The sequence below is a fragment of the Wyeomyia smithii genome, chromosome 3 (genome assembly GCF_029784165.1).
Source record: "Wyeomyia smithii strain HCP4-BCI-WySm-NY-G18 chromosome 3, ASM2978416v1, whole genome shotgun sequence".
Taxonomy (NCBI): Eukaryota; Metazoa; Arthropoda; class Insecta; order Diptera; family Culicidae; genus Wyeomyia; species Wyeomyia smithii.
This window is the reverse complement of record NC_073696.1, coordinates 131,746,333-131,769,629: the sequence shown is the minus strand read 5'-3', so window position 1 is coordinate 131,769,629 and position 23,297 is coordinate 131,746,333. Positions and strand designations below refer to the sequence as shown.

General features: G+C 37.6%; 1 protein-coding gene across 3 annotated transcripts in view; it reads left to right on the top strand.

Annotated features, from left to right (window-relative positions):
- The first annotated feature begins 5,404 nt into the window (after positions 1 to 5,404).
- The window catches only part of LOC129726997 (zinc finger protein 609), an 85,536-nt gene continuing 67,643 nt past the window's right edge, over positions 5,405 to 23,297 (top strand). For all 3 annotated transcript variants that reach the window (XR_008728453.1, XM_055684329.1, XM_055684327.1), the window contains exon 1: positions 5,405 to 6,131. The gene's annotated coding sequence lies outside the window, so the exon portion shown is untranslated. The remainder of the gene's footprint in view (positions 6,132 to 23,297) is intronic.

The window sequence follows — 23,297 nt, the reverse complement described above, 5'->3', positions numbered from 1 at the left end:
TACCTGAAATAATGTCAATAGAAACGGAATCAAAAGCCCCCTTAATGTCCAAGAACGCAGACGCCATTTGTTCTTTGCGAGCATACGCCAGCTGAATATCTGTTGAAAGCAACGCAAGACAATCATTCGTCCCTTTGGCACGGCGGAAGCCAAATTGAGTATCTGATAGTAGACCATTTGATTCGACCCAATGGTCTAAACGACGGAGTATCATTTTTTCCATCAATTTCCGGATACAGGATAGCATTGCAATCGGCCTATGAGAGTTGTGATCAGAAGCTGGTTTCCCTGGTTTTTGGATGGCGATCACCTTCACTTGCCTCCAATCCTGCGGTACAATGTTTTGCTCCAGGAACTTATTGAACAAGTTCAACAAGCCCCTCTTGGCATTGCCGGGTAGATTCTTCAACAAGTTGAATTTGATTCTATCTAACCCAGGCGCGTTATTGTTACAGGACAGGAGGGCAACTGAAAATTCTGCCATCGTAAAAGGTGATTCTATCGCGTCGTGGCCCGGAGACGCATCGCGAACAATGTTTTGCTCAGGAACAGAGTCCGGACATACTTTCCTGGCAAAATCAAATATCCACCGACTTGAAGACTCCTCGCTTTCGTTGACCGTTACGCGATTCCGCATTCTTCGGGCTGTGTTCCAAAGAGTGCTCATCGATGTCTCCCTCGACGTCTCGTTCACGAACCGACACCAATATCCGCGTTTCTTTGCTTTAGCCAAACTTTTAAGCTTGGTATTAAGCTCCGAATACCGTAAATAGTCGCCAGGTATACCTCCCTTCTGGTAGGCCTTAAACGCGTCGGATCTTTGCGTGTAGACCTCGGAGCACTCTTTGTCCCACCACGGAGTGGGAGGCCGTTCTTTGATCGTTACGCCGGGATATTTCTTCGTTTGGGCTTGCAACGCGGCGTCGAGAATCAAGCCCACGAGGAGGTTGTATTCTTCAAGTGGTGGATGATGTTGAATCGACTCGACCGCTTTTGAAATCATTTCCTCGTATAACTTCCAATCGACATTCCGTGTGAGGTCATACGGAATGTCAATTGGTCGCATGCGAGTCGACCCGTTATTAATTGAAATAAGAATAGGCAAATGGTCGCTACCGTGAGGATCAAGGATTACCTTCCATGTGCAATCCAACCGTAGCGACGTCGAACATAAGGATAGATCCAAAGCGCTTGGGCGCGCTGGAGGTTTCGGGATACGTGTCATTTCTCCGTTGTTTAAAATAGTCATGTCGAAGTCATCGCAAAGGTTATAGATTAAAGAGGAGCGGTTATCATTGTATGGGGAACCCCAAGCCACGCCATGAGAGTTGAAGTCTCCCAAAATCAAACGTGGCGAGGGAAGAAGTTCTATTAAATCAAAGAGCAGCCGTTGCCCAACCTGTGCTCTGGGAGGAATATATATTGAGGCAATACAAAGCTCTTTACCTTGTATTGTCATTTGACATGCGACAACTTCGATGCCTGGAATCGAGGGGAGGTTAATACGATAGAAAGAATAGCACTTTTTATTCCCTGAAAGTACTCCTCCATATGGGGTGTCTCGATCAAGGCGAATAATATTAAAATCATGGAAGTTGAGATCAATATTTGAAGTAAGCCAAATTTCACAAAGGGAAAATGCATCGCATTTATTTTTATTTATCAAAACTTTAAACGAATCAATTTTTGGTAAAATACTTCTACAATTCCACTGTAAGACAGAGATAGAATCCTTCATATACGCAGTTGAATTAGGCATCGAAGGATACAATCGCTGCAAGGAGGGGCCATTGGGCAGTCAACTGCTTCAAAAATGATCTAACTGTTGGGAGGAATGCTGTAAGAAAAATTTTAATTGGATCGGGTACATTGAAATTTTCAAAAATCCAGTCCACAATGTCAGAAAATTTCACTAATCCAGAGTTTGTTTCATCAACTGGATGTGCAAAAGGAACAACTGGGGTTTTAGATGTTCCTGGCAGTGCTGGGAACTCCTTCTGGGACTTTAAGTTTGCAAGCCCAGGAGGAGTTTGCTTCGGTTTTTCCGCAGCACTGTTTGGTTTGTTCGTACTTTTCATTACACTTTGGGAAATCTTAGGACCTTAACGGGGAAGTTTAGGAGAAGAAACATTTTTCCTCTTCCTAGACTCCCCAGGATTGGCATAAGATGTTCCCGCTGATGAATCGTCAGAATCGGTTTCATCAGAGGGCAACAGATCAAAGGGGTTCGATGTTATGGTAGAAGTGGTCACGGTCTTCTTCAGCATCTCAGCGTAAGAACGCTTTGAACGCTCCTTAAGTGACCGCTTGATTTTATCTCTGCGCTGCATGTACACCGGGCATGTGGAGAGCTCATGCTGGTTTTCCCCACAGTGAATACATTTTTCAGCATTAACACTGCAAGAATCTTCCGCATGAGTCTCCCCACACTTGCTACATCGTGCCTTATTGCAGCAGTAGGCGGCTGTGTGGCCTAACTGCTTGCAATTGGTGCAATTCATAACACGGGGTACATACAATCGCACAGGCAGACGAACCCGGTCGATAGAGACGTGGCTAGGGAGTGCAGATCCGGCAAACGTAACGCGAAACGAGTCTGACGGAGTGTAAACTTTTTACCGCCGACGAGAGACATGGACCGCAATTGCTTACAATCCAAAATCTTCGCCTGTGTTTCGGTATTTTTGAAGCAACCGGTTGCGCTTTTTAGGATACACTCGACAGACAGACTCGAATCGGTTATGACACCGTCGATCTCCACGTCTCGTGCGGGTATGTAAACGCGATACTCGAGTTCGAAGCTTGGTGTAGTAAGTTGCAAAAAAATATGAAATTTATTAATAATAAATGGAGCCAGGCAATAATTATTCTTCTGATCTAGATTTCTTCAGAAAATGATTATCATGGGATTATACCAACACGAATAATGAGTGGAGGGAATTGAAAAATTGCAAATTGATTTTTATTTTAAGTTTTTTGAAGTTTTCTTTTCAAGCTGAATAGCGCTCTGTTCAGCGACCTATCGGAACTTGATGTGAACTTTCTAGTTCGGTTTAGAAGCTGCTTTGCATGCTACTCGTAGTTTATTCAACAAATGCGAACTTGAAAGTACGGTTAATTACTTAAAAATTGAGCTGAATAGAATTCTATTCATGATCGTTAGATTGGCTGATTAGTCTATGAATTCTACTTTTATCCGAACTTTTGGTTACTTGGGATATCTTCTAATCAATTGAACTAGCATTATCAAATGAATTAATTAAAATTGAAATCCAGAACTTGGAAAATCCTTGATATTTATATTTCGCTAATTAAACATTTTTGGAAACACTGGCAAGCGTCGTGCCAAAAAATCACAATTCGGGTTATTCGCGTTGAAAGAGATTTCGAAGGCTGTTCGCACCTACGTGAACTCTCATATGCAATTGTCAAAATGTGCGTGATGACAAAAGCAAAAATATTTCCTTCCTTCTTTTTCGCATGCAAAAACCAAACAAATATCAGCAACACCGTCAACGCGAATGTTTCATGAGGGCAATTTTGAACGAAAAGAAGAATAACTAGAAGCCACTTGTCACGTCCTGTCCTAGTCTTTTACTTGTGTCAGGGCCAATTGATGGAACCAAGGGGATGGTAGCCCTATCTAAACTCTACACGTTTGACAGTAGCCAACATATCGGGGCTTTATTTAAAAATAAAGCCCCAAGGCAGGCGCCCAGCAAAACTTCCATATACTTTTCGCTATAGTCGGGAAGACTCTTCACTCATTCAACAAAGAAAGAATTAGTTGCCATTCCCATGGATGAACCACTTGGATGGAGCTTGCGCAGTTTTTTCAGTGTAAATAAACAGAGACTCTGCACGCTCATTATTTGTTACTCTAAAGTTAGTTAGATACCACCCATTTTTGAAAAAAGTGGAGGTACCCTTATTAGAGTACTTTTACGGTTACTCACTTCTGAGTAATGGCGTCATACGTCAAAAACTGAGTAGAATCTACTCTGTTTATGCAAACCTGAAATTAACGGAAACGAGTACAAGTTGCCCTGTTTGCCTAAATTTGGAAAAATGATTTTCGGTTTTTGTAAATCAGACTCAATAAAAATATATATTCAGAAGAATCAAAATAATAAATTTATTTTTCATCGCAACATTCTAAACGTTTTGAATCATTTCCGTGTCTTCATTGAATGCGGCAACCAACCGGGTCACAGTTGCCCGTGAACTGTGGCTCACATTTTTGTACAGTACGCACACCAGAAAATCCGCCATCAAACACTGCGAAGGATTTAAATTGTATCGATTGCATGTATTGATCACTGTACATCAATTAAAATTTTTCCGTTTATTATCACGAATAAAAGCCCGACTTTAAACGGCATCGCAGAACATATAATATGCGGTTGTTCATTTTTAAGAGATGTTTTTTATGTTTTCAAACCCTCTGCAATACTGATGTTGGGATGAAATTGTTATGGAATATATATGTTGTTTGTAATGTATTTGATTGAGAAATCTTTGATTTGATGACAGCCCGCATAATCAATAATCATAAAAGGATTATAATCGATATGTTTTAACGATACCCCGGACTATATCCCGAACTAGTTGTTAGGCACGTTTTGTGGTTATTGATTATGCGGGAGATCAGATACTTACTGCTAGTCAATGAATAAAAAGCGACACCAATTGTTCTTCGGAAACAGATAATATCGCTGTTGAAAACTTTTGCCATATACATATACTCAGGGGTGAGTAAACATCATGAATAATAACTCAAAACTGAGTAAACATGGTAATTATAAAAATTTGGGAAAATGTTACTCAATTATCCAGTACCCGATAACTCACTTTTTGACATTTTGCATAAGAGTATCAAACTGAGTAGATCCTAATCAGTTTAGAGTTAAAATAAAGCAGCGAGTGCTCTACACAGAAAAATAAAAATACTCAAATATGCGTATTTTTGATGCAAATCAGCCCTTCTGTGCGGGGTGTACTTTTGGGTAAACGTGATTTACTTACTTTTGAGTACCTGCCCGGAAGTCATCATGTAGGAAAATTGGAGACCTTGAATCATCAATATCGATTTCAAAAACTCCATACAATTTATTACCCGAAATTAAACATTCGCATTTTATTAAGCTGTTGCGTTTTTTTCACTAGTTTTATGCGTATTATTTACCTTAATCAGTGAACACTTCCAGGTTTGCGTAAATTTTCGTTGTTTTTACATGTTCACTTGGTAATATTTTCTTTGTGTGTACATGGGTGTATTTTCATCGCAAAAAAGCCACTTAGGTGAGTTTTCACAGGTTTTCACGAGCGTGTATAAGCCTTTTGATTGACGTTTATAGTTTTGGTCGGAGGCCATGTTTGTTTTGATGCATATGTATATTTCGTGTCGAAGTGTGCGTTTTTTCGATTAATTGTGAAGTGAGCCTAACATTTCGCTGAAAATTCGGAAAAAAATAGTTTTCTCGTTACAAATGAACTGAAACTTTGCAAAATAATATTGCACAAATTGTACTAATCCATCTGAAAATGAAAAACTAAACTATTGTGCTTGTTTATTCAAATAACTATAGTGTTGCAAAAATCATTAACATGGCAAAAATAAAAATGGAGCGCATGTTACTAGTATTTCTGGCCTGCACTACAGTACTATCAAAACTTTAGTATTCCTTCATCTATTTTCGGTTCTCAATAGATTAAAATCTTGGAATTTGTTTGATATTAAACATTAGTGTATTCGAATGATGGCCTTGCTGGTCCTGGCTCACCAGCAATAACCTAATACAGATACATATATGTATGCATTATAATTGCTTGCTTACAACCTGACACAACTATTGTGCTACGAAGCTTACTTTAAAGTGATACTAAATACTACATATTCTAAGGAGTAAAAACCTAGTCAAGCAATGTCGATCGAAAAATATTGGCAAAAAAACTTCCAATCGTGTTAGCGAAAAACGAGCAGTATGTTGCGGAAAGTGTGCATAACGTGAACAATTTGCAACTATTGAAATTTCGGCGAAGAAAACTTGATTTGTCAGATTTGTGAAAATATTGTGCGCTGAATGTTAAACAAAAGTGATATAGAACAAATCTTTTCACGGTTTAAATAGGTGAGTATTTTACCATCATTCTTTTTTATAAGGCAATCACAATACATGACTTGGCATTGTGAATTCATAAGACAATCTGCATTTTGTACAACTATTGTCCCTCTGCCAAGATCGTTGTCTGTGACTGCTGAAGTGGCGTGATCATCTTACAGCTATTGGTCTAAGTCAGTGGTTCTCAACCTTTTTGTGGCTTTGCAACCCCTTTGCGAAATATATTGGGCTCCGCGGCAGTTATAGATAAAGAACATTCCTTTGATTTTGTTGGGCATTTGTTTTATTATAAAAACATAGCAGCTTAGTGACAAATTGTTCAGTGTGATAATTGTACTTGTATTTTAGAAAAGAGTTCTGCACATCTAAGCTATTTCTAGTTTTGGTCTCGGTTTGCAGAAGCGTTGAAAACTGTTCTCACAGAGTTATATGGGAAAAAATTCAATCACTTGTCAAATTTGCCAAACCCCTTGTATGTACGGTCATAATATACTGCCTTCCAGTTGGCGTTGAGATATTCTGCCGGTTTTATAGTTAGGTTCAGATGCACCGGTTGCACCCCAGTCAATTGTCCTGTTAGTAGTAGTTGGCTATGTAGTCTGTGTTGTTTCGTATAAGCTTGCTTATAAGCTTGCCCGAAAAAAAATTACGATGTATTTTGCGGTGAGAACAGTAAACGGACACTGTTTTGTATTGTAACCATAAAAAAACATGGTATTTTTACTGTAAGCTTGCAAACGATTTTTGTCATTACCATGTTTTAACAACGGTTTTTGTTGTTGCATCTATATGCAATATGTTTACCATGAAAAACATTGTCAGTGAACTCTAAATGTATGGGCAAAATGACTGAAAAAATGTTGTTAAGATACTTAACAACACTCCTTTTTCGTGGTGAAAATGACAAAAACAATGTTTTTTTATTGTTCTGGACTATGATATTTAATGTAAAATTGATGTATTCACAATGAAAAACGTAGTTAAATTATGGTATAACTATGTACAATTACAGCAACTTTTAAGGTTTTTTGATGTTAGTTTTTTTCGGGTGTGCTACGTCAAATACATGTTTGCACAAAAAATTCTACAGGCATAATATCGCCAAATATAAACAGTATTTTTATTCTAAGGCTGAAAATAAAAGTACGTAAGGCTGTATACCTTGTAGTATTTCGATAAGCAAATTGTTTGAGAGAATTATTCCTTAACAATCAATGTCACGCATCTACGACAATTCAATTTTTGCAGATGAACAGTTCGGATTTTGCCTTGGGCATTACATTACTCATCAATTGCTCCGTGTTTTTTTTTAATAATGTTCGAGCAAACAAATGTACAGGTTATTCCACTGGAGCTGCTCTGCTAGTCATAGAAAATGTATTCAACAGTGTTGGGCATAAGGGTTTGATTGCGAAATTTTTGACTTCTAATTTTTATAACAAAGATTTTGAACAAATATTTAACCAGAAGTTATGGTTCTATGTAAATAATTATTATCAACCGGTTCACGCCCACCGTGTGCCTCGCTCAAACCAACGATATTTCTAATAGGTTGGCAATACAAACTATCATTTGATTGTAAATTTCATTCAGATAGTCTTAGCAGAAACTGGAAAACGCAATAAAGAAAACGGTGGTTCATTTTTGAAAGACATTCAAATTCCAATTCCTATGATAGTCGTAAACTCAATCAGTTTAGAACAAATTCGAATAATCAGGGAAAAAATTTTGAAACATCAGGGAATATCAGGAAATTTATTTTTGGAAATTTAGTCGCCACCCTGCTGGTAGTGTTAGCAAGAAAAAAATATTTTCAGCATTTGATTCGACATGCTCAACTTTGAACGGAAGCTTGTTTATAGAAATCCTAGCTTTTCATTGTCTCCAGGCAACTCCGTTAAGCTTATATATGTACTAAATTTTAGCAAAATGCAGTGATAGTGCATTAATGAAGCATTACTGAGATCTCTAGAAAGGGTAATGCAAAATGTAGCTTTTCTCATACAAATCTTCATTCAAATTTGAAATGCAATGCGTCAAATGGAAACGAACCAAATCGACTTCCGGAAAATTGTTTGACGCCCCAAATGGAACCAAAAAAATCACAAGGGTTGTGTGCAAAGCCACGATCGCAAGACTGACGTAGAACTAAATAAGGTTGTTGGTTACATTACTTGTATAGAATATGTTTAAAATTTTGTGCAAATGCGAAGTTGAAGTGCTATCGAATTGCAATAGGTCTATAATAATACGACATCACTAAACAGGAACAAACACTATACGGCGCAAACTAGTTTTAAGAGTTAGAGTGTGCAAGCCGATAGAGATAATTCACTTGTGATTATAGCGCAAAACGAGAAAATAAATCTTCAATAATTTATTTGTTCTCAGAGCAAGCGCCGGTTGCCATTTGAGTTGCTATTTTCACAACGCTGGCCGTTGCTATTTTGGATAGCAACTGATTTTCACACCGATGTTGCTATTGGGGATTAAAAATGCTACTATTTCTTTTTCACACCGGCAGTTGCCAAATTCTGAAGATCTATAATGCACTGGCAAAATGTTGGTTTGTGCCGTAATTCCCAGCATTTCGCGGAACAAATGCTTTTATACGCGAGTATGAAAAGGATTTTTGGAAAGACTCGGGGCGGCTCTCAGCTTGGAAAACGGTCAAATATGGACCGCCATGCTGAGGAAATTTGTCCGGCTTTTGTATTTTTATTTTATTCAACAACCGGACGTCACGGGAAAAATTGGACTAACATGCCTTCAAAAGTGTCGGTAGCAATAGTCGGTGATACTCCCGAGCAGTGGTGGCACCGATAATTGAAAATTTAGCGACGCTAATCGCTAACCCGCTAACTGGAAAATTTAGCTCGATAATCGCTAAACTCATATTAGCGGAACTTTCGCTAATCGCTTACTTATTTATTACTTTTGAATGCTATTTACAATAAGAGGTTCAAAATTCACAAAACGGTCATACTTGAGGATTTTGGGAAATAAGAAGCAACAAAAATAATTCTGCTTGGGTGTAAAAAAAATGCTTTTAGTAATGTTTTTGAAAACACGAATATTATAATAATTTCTAGCGCATTGCAATATGCAGAAATTTTTGGCGTTCCATAAATTCAACCTAAATTACCTTTAGCTTGTTCTCCAGAATGCTCCTGTGGCTTTACAATAACTGGAACCCCATTCCAGGCTAAAAAAAAACTGACTTGCACTTGTCTCGTAAGGTAAGGTATGTTCATCATTCGAAGCAATTTTTGTACGCCATCAGCAACTCGCCGTTTTTGAGAATAGTTTTTTTTGTCGCTTCTCTACAACATTAGCGAATTGGCGATGATCGTTTCGAAGGCCAAAATTTTAGCGACGCTAATAGTCCGCTATCCAGCTCAAAAATTAGCGAAATTGTTAAACCGCTAACTAAATATTAGCGATTTAGCGGAATGGTACCCACCACTGCTCCCGAGCAGTTTCGCTTAAACCTTCCAGGTTTATTGAAACAATGACATGGTTGCCCATTCTGGTGAAGGCTTGAACTTTCTGCCTCGTATAGGTCAGGGTGCCAACCAGAATGGTCATCTCGAATCAAAAAAAAAAAACTATACAAAATGTTTGCCCGCCCAAAAATCCACTCTGTGCTCAATCAGACTTAAAATGGGGCGGCGCAAAGCGATTGATGTTTGACCTTTTGAAATCCGAAAAATCAATATTTTCTTTTTTTTTCGTAAAAATTACGAAAAAGCTTTCGTAAATCAGGGTTTGCGCTCGCTGGTTCACAACGACATTTCCGTCCTACGACGTGTTTAACCAAGCGGGGCAAAGCGCTTCGTCTTTTAGTGGCGACCAATTATGTTCGCATTTCGAAACCCTCATTTTTTTTCGTAATATTATTGTTCCGAAAATTATAAATACATCTTCTTTCTTGAATAAAACAAAAAATACAGGATTTTTCGGGTCATTTTATTCTGAAATATAGATAATAAGTGTTTTTTTTTCCAGTTTCAATTCAAGTTGGGAATATTTTTCGTAGGATACGCGAGTTCTCTAACTTTTCTCTTAGCACTACTCATAAGCTTTTGCACAGTATGTTCTCCGACCATTTTTACCACTTTAAGCCAATCTTTTTTAAGTTTTTCAACATTGTTCGCTGGTTTGACATATTTCCTCAGCTTTGCCTTGGTCAAAGCCCAAAAAGTTTCAATAGGGCGAATTTCAGGGCAGTTTGGAGGATTCATCTCCTTTGGGACACATGTGACATTATTTGTTTTATACCACCCTAGTGCATCCTTAGAGTAATGGCAGGAAGCAAGATCGGGCCAAAAGATTGGAGGACTGTTATGCTGCTTAACCATGGGTAACAACCTTTTTTGCAAACACTCTTTCACGTAAATTTTACCATTCATTGTGTCATTCGTAATCAATGGACGAGATATTTTCCCACATTCACAAATGGCCTGCCAAACCATTACCTTCTTGCCGAATTTTTCGGTGTAAATGGCTTTCACTGGTCCAGGGACATCCTTTCCCTTCGGTGATGTATAAAATTGCGGTCCTGACAGAGTCTTATAGTCCAGTTTTATGTAGGTTTCGTCATCCATGATAACACCCCATTTTTTTGGTTAGAAGTTTGTCATAAAGCTTCCGAGCTCTCGGTTTCACAGATTCAGCTTGTTTTGGATTTCGTTTTGGCTGCTTCTGCTTCCGACGGGTCTGCAGACCCATTCTCCCCTTGGCACGCATAACGTTACTCGCCGAGGTTCCAAGCTTTCTCGCCACATCTCGTACTGAAACTGAAGGATGCCGCTTGTAGTATTCCTTAACCTTTTTGTTCATTGTAGGATCAACAGGCCCGGGTTTTCTACCACGTCTTGGGGCATCAGTAAATGTGCACTCTTCACAATACTTCCGCAATGCGGTTTGAACTGCTCCGACACTTATACCTTCTTCTCTGGTTAATTTTCTTATAGAAAGACCACTCACGGTGCCCCATTTGTGCAAAATTCGCTTTCTTTGCTCAGGAGAAAGGCCACGCATTTTCAAAATTTCGCACTTAATGTTAGAAAAAATGACAGCATCTGTTTCTTTTGGATGTAAACAACAGGACGCAGCCAACGTTTGGTTGAATACTGCGCGTTATTTGAAATGACGGTTGATCGTTAGTGTATTTATAATTATCGGAACGGTCTATATTACGGACATTCACTATCAAGCACAAAAAAAGGAATCGTTAAAAATCTGTCCACGTGGAATGTGGATGGCCCCAACCAATATAGCTACGCCCAGTGCGGTTGCCGCGATATGTTGGGAGTTGCCAAACTAGCTTTAGAAACTTCAATTTAGCCATTGGTGGGCTTACTCTTATAAGGACAATTGTTGTTCAATTTATTATTGGATGCATGTTTATCTCGCATATCTGTGCTACCCCGACAGTGGAAATTAAGGCGCACTCTTAGACAGAAAGCGATACGCGTCGTTTCTCATAGGGCCATCCATTAATGATGTCACGCAAAATTTAGAAAAAATTAAACTTTGTAACGAACCTTGTAACGGATTTTGTTGTTGGAGTCGCAAATCGACGACATAGAAAGCCGAGGCAGTACTGCAGCATCCTTGCTGATTTCTGAAGGACCATCTTTATTCACGTTTCCTTGTTCACGCATCCTTATTCACGTTTTATTGCAATTTTTGTAGGATTAAGAGGATCTAAAAATGTATGAAATTGCGCTGTCATTTATAAACGAACATGCACGGCAAAAAAAGAACTAACGAATATTATGCTTTTTTAACGTAGCAAATCTTAAGCAAAAAAAGTATCGTAGAACTATAAATGAATAATACAAGTATGTATCATCTGTGGTGTAGCTATGTGCCTTTTTTTGAGTTGAAATGTGATGTCACACTCAAGCTACCCCCCTCCGCCATAAGTCACAAAATGTCACAATAATCTAAACCCCCTCCCCCTTAGTGCGTGACATCATTAATGGAAATAAAGCCAACTAGTACATTCCGAATTATTAGGTCTATGATTCTGGCGACCATGCTTGGGAAAGCAATCATATAACGACTAATCAAAGGTCAAATTTTGTGTTTTAACAAGGCTTGACAATTTTAAATAGTATAATCGTTCGAATAACCAAATTACAATTTTCTGCATTTGGGAGGATGCATTGAAGATTTTCCAATTGATTGCTGCAAGAACTAAGGAAATTCATCGAAAACTAACCGATTTTTTAGCATTTAAAGTTGGACATATTTTTCACTTTTTCCGTTTTTATACTTTCCTTTTACATCCCTATGTAGCAGAACTTCCTGAGAGAAGTAGTTCTGCGTCAAAAATGGATGCTTTTTAGACATATTGAGACATATTGTCCGAAGGATATAGTTGGACTTCTTGTGCAATCGCACATTAAACATTTTCTGAAAAAGATTATCCTTAAATATTGTCTTGCTTGTATTACAATGCTAACAAAGGTAGCCTTCAATCTAGAGGCCCGGGGCATTTGCCCCCCTCCTCCCCCCGTCCCTCAAATCCAGGCCTGGTTGCCACGGATTTTTCTGAAGTGATATATTTTGCAACATCCGCATGATATCTCGTTATGCATTGTGCGGATACGGGTGTCAATTTTTATGCCGATGATGCGTTTACGAAAGCGGATGCGGATATGCGTTACATCCCTAATATTGATGATGAAAATATTTCTAGAGCTAAAATAGTTTGTGTTAAATTAATTTTGTGTTGTTTTCGCAGAAAAAAAAAATATAATTTTTTAAGACTGAGTTTTTTAAGATAAAAGGGCCGCTACAAATTTTATTTTCATTTAATGTACCCGTCGCGTTGGGGTTTGAAAATTTTTGAAAGTGTCGGTTTCGGGTTTGAAAAATTTTGAAGGTGTCGGGTTCGGGTTTGGTGAAAAAAAAATTCGAATTCGGGTCGGGTTCGGGTTTGAAAACGTCGGGTTTAGGTCTGAAACCCCGAAACCCGACTATATCAAATAAGCATTTTTATGAGATAATGATGTCTAATTTCATGCAACGGTAAAAATTACTAACATTTTATTACTACTCGAGGCTCTAAGCTTCAAGCCTCAAATTGGTACAAAAAAAAACCCACCCAAAAAAAAATCTCGGATTGGGGTTGGGTTCGGGTTTTACAGTTCTGGGTTCACAAAAACAAAACTTTTGGGTTCGGGTCGGGTTCGGGTTTCAACAAAAAAAACTTCAGGTACGGGTTTGAAAAATGCCACACCCGACCATCTCTAGTGTACACTAATGAATAGAAATATATCGTAAAAAGGAAAGCAAAGAGAGTGCACCAACACCGATACTCTGATATTCGCATACTGACGCAATGTCAACGCATCTTAAGCAGGTATTAGACGAAGCAAATATTTGCTATTTTTGGTACGGATTTTATTTTGTGCAAATAAAACTCGTACCAAAAATAGCAAATGTTTGCTTCGTCTAATACCTGCTTTATATGTATTCGAAATCGCTAGAGGTGATTTTTTTCCATCGCTGCAAAAGACAAACAATATGATTTTTCGCCCTCCCATTGACCAACTTTGATAACTTTGGACATAAAAAGAGTTCAAAATTTGTATCAGCCTTATTAATATTTATAATAATATTTTTGTAAAGAAAAACCTTAGTTTTTTGTCTTCCGCTGTATATATTTTCTAGAAGGACAAAATTACTGTCCACAATTTTACCTTTTTATTTTTACTTTTTTTTATTTCTTCATAATCAGATCCGAATCGGCTCGGATCGATCATTGTTTAGCTATAACCTTCTTAGTTTGTAAAGGGCGTTATTTTTTCACTCTGTGTTAAAACAAAAAACAAAATTATATACAACTTTGTCGAAGGTGTCACACCGATCAAACAAACCGTTCTTGCTCTGAAAAAAAAAAAAATATATATATATATATATATATATATATATATATATATATATATATATATATATATATATATATATATATATATATATATATATATATATATATATATATATATATATATATATATATATATATATATATATATATATATATATATATATATATATCTGTGCAAAATTAATACTAAATCAAAATGGCAATACCTATAAGAATAAAACAATAAAATTGGCTTTTTTTATGATTTTGCGATGTGCAAGATGAAACAGTGTTGAAGTCACAAATGGCCGACTTCAAGCCATAACTTTGAATTTTCAAAGGCACATGACTCAGCAACAGCTAATACTTCATTTGTGAGAATGATGTTTTATGTTTGCTGCGGTGAAGCAAACATAAAATAGCGTTTTCACGGGGAACGCATTAGGGGCCATCCACATACCATGTGGACAGCTTTGAGGGGGGGGGGGGTCGGCTAATGTCCACTATCCATACATTTTTTTTAGAATTTATATGGACAGTTGTCCATGGGGGGGAGGGGGAGGTCAAAATCGTTAAAAATCTGTAAACGTGGTATGTGGATGGCCCCTTACCTATTTCCAAATATTGTGCTTTTAAAAGTTCGAAATGTTTGCTCGAAGTCGCCCATTTGTGGCTTCAACACCGTTTCACCTTCAAAACAAAAGCCCAAATGGATCGTTTTCGACCAGTTTTCTTCTTGTCATAACTTTCTGACAAGACTAGGCTTGTAAACAGTTACCATTTTCATTTGATTTCGCTTCCTTAGCGTGCGTCACAGTCGGCTTTCGCTCGTAGGAATGTCAAACGACACTAGGATGGTCAAACGACACTCGCGCATCAAAGATATGCACACTGTCTTTCGTTTGGTGATGTTATTTCGGCTTTTTTCTGTCTGTTCTATTTATGTTGAGAAATATTATTACAAGATCAATGATATAAATAATTTCGAAGTCTGGATATATAAAAGTCTAAAACGCAACGCTGCACACTGTTTCCGAAGCTGCAAAAACGTGATCGAAATTATTTTGACCCAAAAAATGACTTTAGAGCCTTCTTCAAAGTTGATCTATCAATTATTCTCCATTTAATAGATGTTGCAATTTTGTAATTAATCCACTAAACATTGAGAAACGAATGAACTTTTTTTCGTTTCTGCATATAAAATTTCGCTTTGTTCGGTAAATTCTGTGAAAACCAACTTTGTTAAAGACACTTTACTTCTATCTGCCCATTTAAATGGACTTTTTTTTTTCAATATAACATTTAGTAGTGCTTACTTACTTTACTTTGTTGGCTAACGGACCGTTCACCGGTCTAGGGCCGAACGAATCAGAGATGTTCAGCTTCTTCTGTCTTGGGCAGCCGTTCTCCAGTCTTCTCGTACACCAACAGATCGTGCATCTTCTTCCATCGCGCACATCCACCGCGTGCCAGGCATTCCACGGAGTCGACGGCCTCTTCCTGGTTCTCTACTAAAGATAGTTTTGGCGGCTCTCACGTCAGGCATTCATGTCCAGCCCACTGAAAGGCTTCAGCCCCGCTGTATTACCTTCACTATACCAGCATGTTTGTATACCTGGTACAACTCGTGGCTCATGCGTCTGCGCCACACTCCATCTTCTAGTTTACCGCCAAGTATCGATCGCAGAACTTTACGCTCAAAGACTCCGAGCACTCGTCAATCAGTTTCATTCAGCGTCCGTGTTAAATAACTTTTCTGCTTTTTCAGGACTAAAACCGAGGTAGCTCGCGCTGTTATGTTCATTTGACATATTTAAAGCGTACTAGTATAAAACAATAGAGGCTCTCTTTCAAAAAAAAAATGATTCGCCCCAAATGCGTATTTTAATTTTTGAAACTGTAATATTATGGCAAAACAGTTTTTTTCAAAAAGCTCCTCAGAAACGATGATATTCATATTTCCGCATCATAATTTATTGCGTTTTAGTAACTACTTTACATAATCAATATGTAGGCGAAGATAAAGTTCATGACTACAATAGACCATTTTACGAGACGTTTCTGAACTCAATTCATGAATAAAATTTTGACAGAAAGTTCGGAACCGCTGATATAACGCAAGTAAAAGCAACATCAATGTCAGCAGGATCCGTGACACCTGTCAGCTTGTAAAATGGTCTATTTAACGCTAGGTCACAAAATATTGTTTGTGATCTACTAAGAACTGCCTCGCTGAGTAGTGAAAGCTAGCCAAACAATGCACAAGGGATATTTTTTTCTCTTATAGTGGTTACGTAAAATGAAACACATAACATGGTGATTTTGCTTCATTGATTGATAGTGGAGATCTATAATATCCCATCTAGAATGAAGAGACAACAAGTAAACGAAATTGAAAAAAAATCGAGAGAAATGAAAGAGTTCTTTTTGAATGTTTCTAGAGATTCAACAATTTTCATTTTTGAATGCATTTAGAATCCCCCCGCCAGATCTGTCACTTCAATGTCAAATATGACTTTGCACTGCAAAGTTGTTGCAGTTATCAGTCTTGCAGTTAAAAAGCGTTGCAGTGAAAAGTCTTGCAGTTATCGAACGGCGACTGTATTGTATACTAAAGGTACGTTTAGACTATTAGACATGTCGGTCTGATTTTGACTACGGCAGAAATCGGTAGTCTGCTCGATTTACCGTTCGACATACTTTGTCAAACCCGTTTGTATGGCGGTGTTCACACTGCTTGCACAAGTCGAGAGGAAGAACTGCCAAATAAATGTCATTTTTCCTCCATTTGAATATTTGCCAGGACACAAAAAACGAAAATGATGTTTGTTATGGAAAGCCAAAACAAAAAACTAAAAAAATTCAAAGGTTGCTATGTTCTTGGAGTCGAACGAAAAATAGAAACGTTCCTATTCCCTTCGACAAATCGAACGGCATGTCGAATCAAATATCGAATAGGTGTAAACGTAAACCAACATTGCATTCGATATATTTTCGAGCAATCAGCTCGAATCTGATGAAAAAATCAGATAGTCTAAACATACCTTTAGTCGTTTTTTGATTTGATTTCTGCCCATAGTGATGTCGATATTTTCGCAGTGCTGATTATAGTGACGCATCATGCGATTTATTGGGCCATTTTTTGAGTAGTTAGTTCTGTGAGAGCTTTCCGAAAATATTTTACGATTTCCTAATTGACGACTGGGTGCATAAAATTGAGTTGCGATAATAATTTAGATGATTGCACGCGTTGAGAAATAATGTCATTGATAAAGTAAAGCATTGAAAGTTCGCGGCGTTTTTTAAGTGCTTGTATGTCTATAAGCATGTAGCGTGCTTCATACGATGGTAAGAAAAATGCTGTCCAATTTAGCTTACGAAGCGCGTACAAAAGAAATTGTTTTTGGACAGATTCAATGCGTTTTTCATGTGTTACAATATAGGGATTCCATACAATGCTACAATTTTCCAGAATTGGTCGGACGTATGTAATATACAGGGGCGACTCGTGGCTGTTGAACCTACCTGTTCAACTAGAAATTCTGAAAATCAGAGTTTGGGGAAGTAATTACAATTTTATCCGCGAATAAAAGCAAGTAATTCCCTTTGTTACTATTTGAAAATAAAACTAAATAACAAGAAAATAAGAGCATGAATTTGGATTTTAGATTCATTTTTTGCCTGACATCCCCATGTGCATTGCACAGGTTGCACCTATGGACGAGTCGCCCCTGGTAATATATAATAGTTTGATTGTGAATTTTTAATCCGGAACATAATTTCGATTTTCTAAAAAATTGTGATTTGTTGCACGCAGCAAGACTAAATCAAGATGACCGATGTTAACCAATCATTTCTAAAGAACTTCAACCCGAAGCCTCTGACCAAAGAGAACATCCTTTACTACTATTTCCCCCTGCAGAGTATGGCCAGCTATGCCGCTCTTTCAGTCAACGTTATGAACCCGTCCATTGCAATCAGATTTCTACCGAAACGAGATGTTACGAATTTTCTTCTGGTACACACCCTGTTTGGAACCACGTTGTACTTGTACAGCAGGCCACATCTGGCAGTAGATCCAAATCAACGTAGGGTTGCTTACAGCGTTTATGGGTCTGTGCTTTTCAGCTTCGGTTCGATATAAGTTTGGGCCGTGTTGCGAAGTGCCATCCCACGTAACCAAGCATTGGCCACTACATTGGGTTTAATTTCTGGTCTTTTGCTAGCCAAGTTGACCTACGATTATCTGGACAGTAACGATAAACAAGTGGTTCAAAAGAAGAACTAAACAGGGTGTAGTGGCTTTCATCTATAGTTTATTTGACACGGCACAAATACAATTCAATGTTTAACGGCGCCAATTATATCTGGTAGCTTACTTTCTAAAGTATCTTAATAACTAAAAGCAAATTTTTTATCCTCGCTGCCGACTACGAGCTGAAACTAAATCTAACTTAAAGCTAGAATATTTTGCATTAAAAGCACAGGTTTGCTGTTTGATGGTTTTCATTGCCATAGGTAAGCAGCATATTAAATTTGTTCCGCGTTGGGCCAAGATATTACGGACTGGCATATTGGGTTGTTTCCATCGGGCCTTGAGAGTATCGTGCGGGTCTGATTGCTGTTTCCGGATCCGGGGTCTTAACGTGTTCTTGTCGTTTGGTTGGATGTAGGCGGAAGGGGATAGGACTAAACTGGGGCGTGGATGGATTTCAGGAAAACGTATATAAGGGACATGTAGGATAGGTCACGGCTCGCCAAGACATCACGAACAGGAACAGCCGGCTGCCTACCTTCGGCCTGCAGGGAAGCTATTAATCTAGACCTGGCATCACGGTGTACAGGGCATGACCAAACAACGTGCTCTATGTCGTGATAACCTTCACCACAGGCACAGATACCACTTTCCCCGAGCCCAACACGACGGAGATGCGCGTCAAATCTATAGTGATTGGAAATAAGCCGGGACATCACGCAAATGAAATCCCGACCTACATCCAACCCCTTGAACCACGGGTTCGTCGACACCTTGGGGATTATGGAATGTAACCACCTTCCCAGTTCCCCCTTGGTCCAAAAATTTTGCCAACTGATGATCGTATTCTGACGTACAAATGCGAAAAATTCATTAAAGGCAATTGGTCTTTCATAAATATCACCGTTTGTTGCGCTCACCTTAGCCAAAGAGTCCGCTTTCTCATTACCCGGTATCGAGCAGTGAGAAGGGACCCACGCTAAGGTAATGTGTAGTGGCTTTGTATGAGATGAATTTACCTATCAGCTGGCTAGGATTTAAACAGCGACTGAACGAAACATGTGAATTCTAAATTGTCAGCACAGGTTTGTTGTATGGTTCTCTTTGTTCAAATATTACAACTGTTTTCGCTCGCTCGTAAATTGCGTGGTAAATTGTGTATGGGTCTTGGAAATTATGGCCGAAGCGTTTTATAAAGCCCAGCATACTATTTGCTTTGTTGATTATTGTGTTATAATGTGTATGAATGTAAGTTTAGAGTCTAAGACTACGCCTAGGTCCCTTACGATTTTGCATTTTTCTACTGGTTGGTTTCCTAAGAAAATGTCTGTTGGTGGTGTTACTGTTTTTTCTGCTAAAAGCTATTGAATTACATTTTTTTAATATTGAGTTGTAATAGACTTTTGTTGCACCAAGTGTAGAATACATTAATTTCATTCTGGAATACAGGCCATGTTCGATTTTGGCAACACGTCCAAATTTAATTTTTTTATGATGCTTACCGGACTGAAGAGAAAATGCAATAGCCAATTATATAACCAATCCGAACAGTGTTGTCCAATGTCTACCAGACTGAAGCGAAAATTAAATTCCACGCTTGAATGGTTGTTGGTGGCAACACGTCCAAAGTTTTTATGTTGCCAAAATTGAACCGTGCCAAAAACGAAACGTGCCAAAATCGAACGAGTTCTGTATTTCGAAGTCTTCTGCATTGATTATTTCTATAAAGAGCTTTATGTCGTCAGCATATATAAGCACATGTATTGATTTAAGAAGAAAGGAAATGTCATTCACGTATAATATAAAAAGAAGAGGGCCCAGGTGAGAACCTTAAGGAACCCCGGAAGTTACTTCTATTGGGTTTGAAAAGGAATTTTGAAAGCGGACTATTTGTGTTCGTTTTGTTAAGTATGACTGCAGCCATTCCAAAAATTTTGTTTCCATTCCGTATTTTTCGAGCTTGAAGAGCAATATGTCGATTCTGTGTTCCGTTGTTCATTGCAGTCAAAGTGAAAGTTATGAATTCCAAAAGATTTGTGGTAGTTGATCGGCCTTTATAAAAGCCGTGTTGTTGAGTTGTAATTTGGTTTGCTGAAAGATTTTTTCATTAATTATTGATTCAAATAATTTTGGAATGCATGAAACAATGGCAATTCCACGATAATTACGAATGTCAGATTTAGCGCCAGATTTGAAAATCGGCACTAAATATGAGGTTTTCCAGAGTTCTGGAGAAATTCCATTCTTCAGAGACATATTAAAGAGGTATAGTAAAGGTGTAGATAGTTCTTCCGCCAAGTTTTTGAGAAAAATTGGAGCTATTTTGTCAGGTCCAGGACCTTTCGTAGCGTCTAAATTTTTAAGTGCGTTCTGAATTTCGAATTCAGATATTTGATTGACAGATAAAGAATTCGAATATTCAGCAAAATACGAGAAATATTCGCGGTCGCGGTCTGTTTCTTCAAATGTGGTGTATATTTCTTGAAAAAAAGTGGCGAAAAGACTACATGTTTCATTACTAGTATGTCCTACATTACTGTCAAGATGCATTCGTGATGGAAAGTTGTTACTTTCTAGTTTGGTTTTTACGTAATTGAAGAAGTTCTTAGGGCAAGACTTGATTTGATGTTCGATTTTACGGTTATGTTCTTCATGTGCAATTTTAATGGCTGCGTCAAGTTGACAGCAAATTTCTTGGTAATTTTAAAGATTTTCGCTATTGTTGTCTTTTTGTATATTTTATGTGCTTTTTGTTTTTTATTTTTTAGGTTCTTCAATTGTGGATTAAACCACACGGGATATTTGTTGGTGCTCGTACGTCTTCTTTTTTTTTTAGTGGTACATTTTCTGATATAATTTGATTAATTATTTCACAAAATTTTGGTACTTCTTCGTTTACATTTCCTTCTTTACAAATTATACTACGCCAATTTATTATGCGTAGTCTACGTTTGACTTGTTCGAAGTTAGTTTTGTGGTATTCCGGTACTCGCAGTCGCTAGGGACTAGAGACCGAGTTCTGAGGATTTGCCAAAAAGATACTGCAGTGTTTCGTTTTCGCCTACGACTGGGAGTAACCAGTAATTGTAAATATGTGAAATACGGGGTCTGTTACAGAAGACGAGGTGAGCAGCTCACTTTGTTCCAGTCAGTGAGTGCTTTTTCTCATGATTTATTGTTTATATTAGGTCACTTTGGAATGTTTTTTTTTTTGAGGAAAAAAGAAAGGGACCATCCATCAATGATGTCACGCAAAATTTGGAAAAAATCAACTCCCCCCCTCTCCGTTGTCACAAATTGTCACAACTTCCTTGACCTTCCCTCCCTTAATTACTTCACGTTTTTATAGCCCCCCCCCTCTCCACCTTCTTTGGTAATAATTGATTCAAAATTGAAAAATTTGTTAAAATTGGATTTTTTCTAAATAAGAACGATTTTACTGAAAGAAAAACTGAAACTAAAAGGAAAACAAGATTATTATAGGGTGATTCATCGTGGTTCGTACCTGTCTCATTGTTTCTCACGGCACCCTAGGAATAAATGCAAGATTTTCCCAAAACTTCAATACTTTTCAACTCAAATTTAGATTGAATAACTGAATAACTGAAGAAAATTGTTGACTTGAAAAACACCTAGAAAACATTAATGACACAAGTTTTAATGCATGCGAAATCCTGATCTTGGTTCGTGCCATATTGATCGTGGTTCGCGTCATTTATGATCTTAGTTCGTTTTTATGAAAACTAGAAGAGCATTGCAGATTGAAGGAATACAAGTAATGTGAACGAACTTCGGTGCAAAATGCAGTTATATTCTTAATTTTTCTACTTAGCAGTGTGAAAGAAATTTCTGCATAATTAGTATTCGGACTATTTCGCTCTGTTTGTGAATAAAAAGTTTTCACAGCCAAAACAGTTTGTTTCATTGGCATAGTGTCTTTGTCCTTCCAAAGAAGTAGAGCCTGTAAAAAAAATTGTAAAATGTAAAAAATATAGATCGGAAGGTCCTCAATGTTTAGGAAACTTTTTGCAGTTTTCATAAAAAAAATAAATTTAAAAAAAACGAGCTCTTATTAATAATATTTTTTAAATTTTTCTTTGAAGTTTGCTTCAAAAAAAAATTGTTAAAGTGTATACATTTAGGAGAGAAAAAATTATTATCTACAACTTTGTTGAAGACGTCACACCGAACAAAAAAACCGTTTTGACTCTAAAAATATAAGTAATTATCAATACCTTCCCAAAATAACATTGAAAAGCTTTTAAAAAATGAGTCTTGTTTCAGAAACCAATCAAACCAATAGCAAAAATGCTAGTTAAATTATTGGTTTTTCGTCCAATTCCTATGTTTTATAGAAAAATTCCGACGGCTTGTTTCGATTGTTTCACGACGTTTTTGCTAGGACTCGTAGCGAAAAAACAATGCGCACTGCCTCTAGCGGTGATTTCGTGAAACTGCTAGGACGAACCATGAACATTTGCAGTGCGAACCAGGATCAAAAAACTAATATTGTTCTATTAAAATAGTTCACAATCCGAGATTTTTTTCTATGATAAAAAGTTTCAATACTGGTAAAATATAGATGGATCGATGTTTTAAAATTAATTTGAATGTTTACATCATGGGCTAAAATCCTGTAGAGAAGTTTAAACAGACTGCTTCGGTGGAGACATTGGCAGTCAAATTTACATCTTTTATTAGTTTAATTGTCAGAACTAATTGAAGTAGTTTTTTTTTTCTTCAAAAAATCAAAGGTATATATTGTTAAAAAATAGAAGAATCTTCGAAAATTACACTAAGGTCGCTTTTTTACGCGGGTTTTTTACGCCCGGAATTTCCGCGGTTTTTTTACGCGGATTCCGGAATTTACGCGGTTTTTTTTATGCGGATTCCGGAATTTACGCGGTATTTTTTTTGCCCGGATTTCGGTTTCTCTTCACTCGGAATGCAAAATTAACGATGGTTTTTTTACGCGGATTCCGGAATTTACGCGGTTTTTTTTTACGCGGATTCCGGAATTTACGCGTTTTTTTAC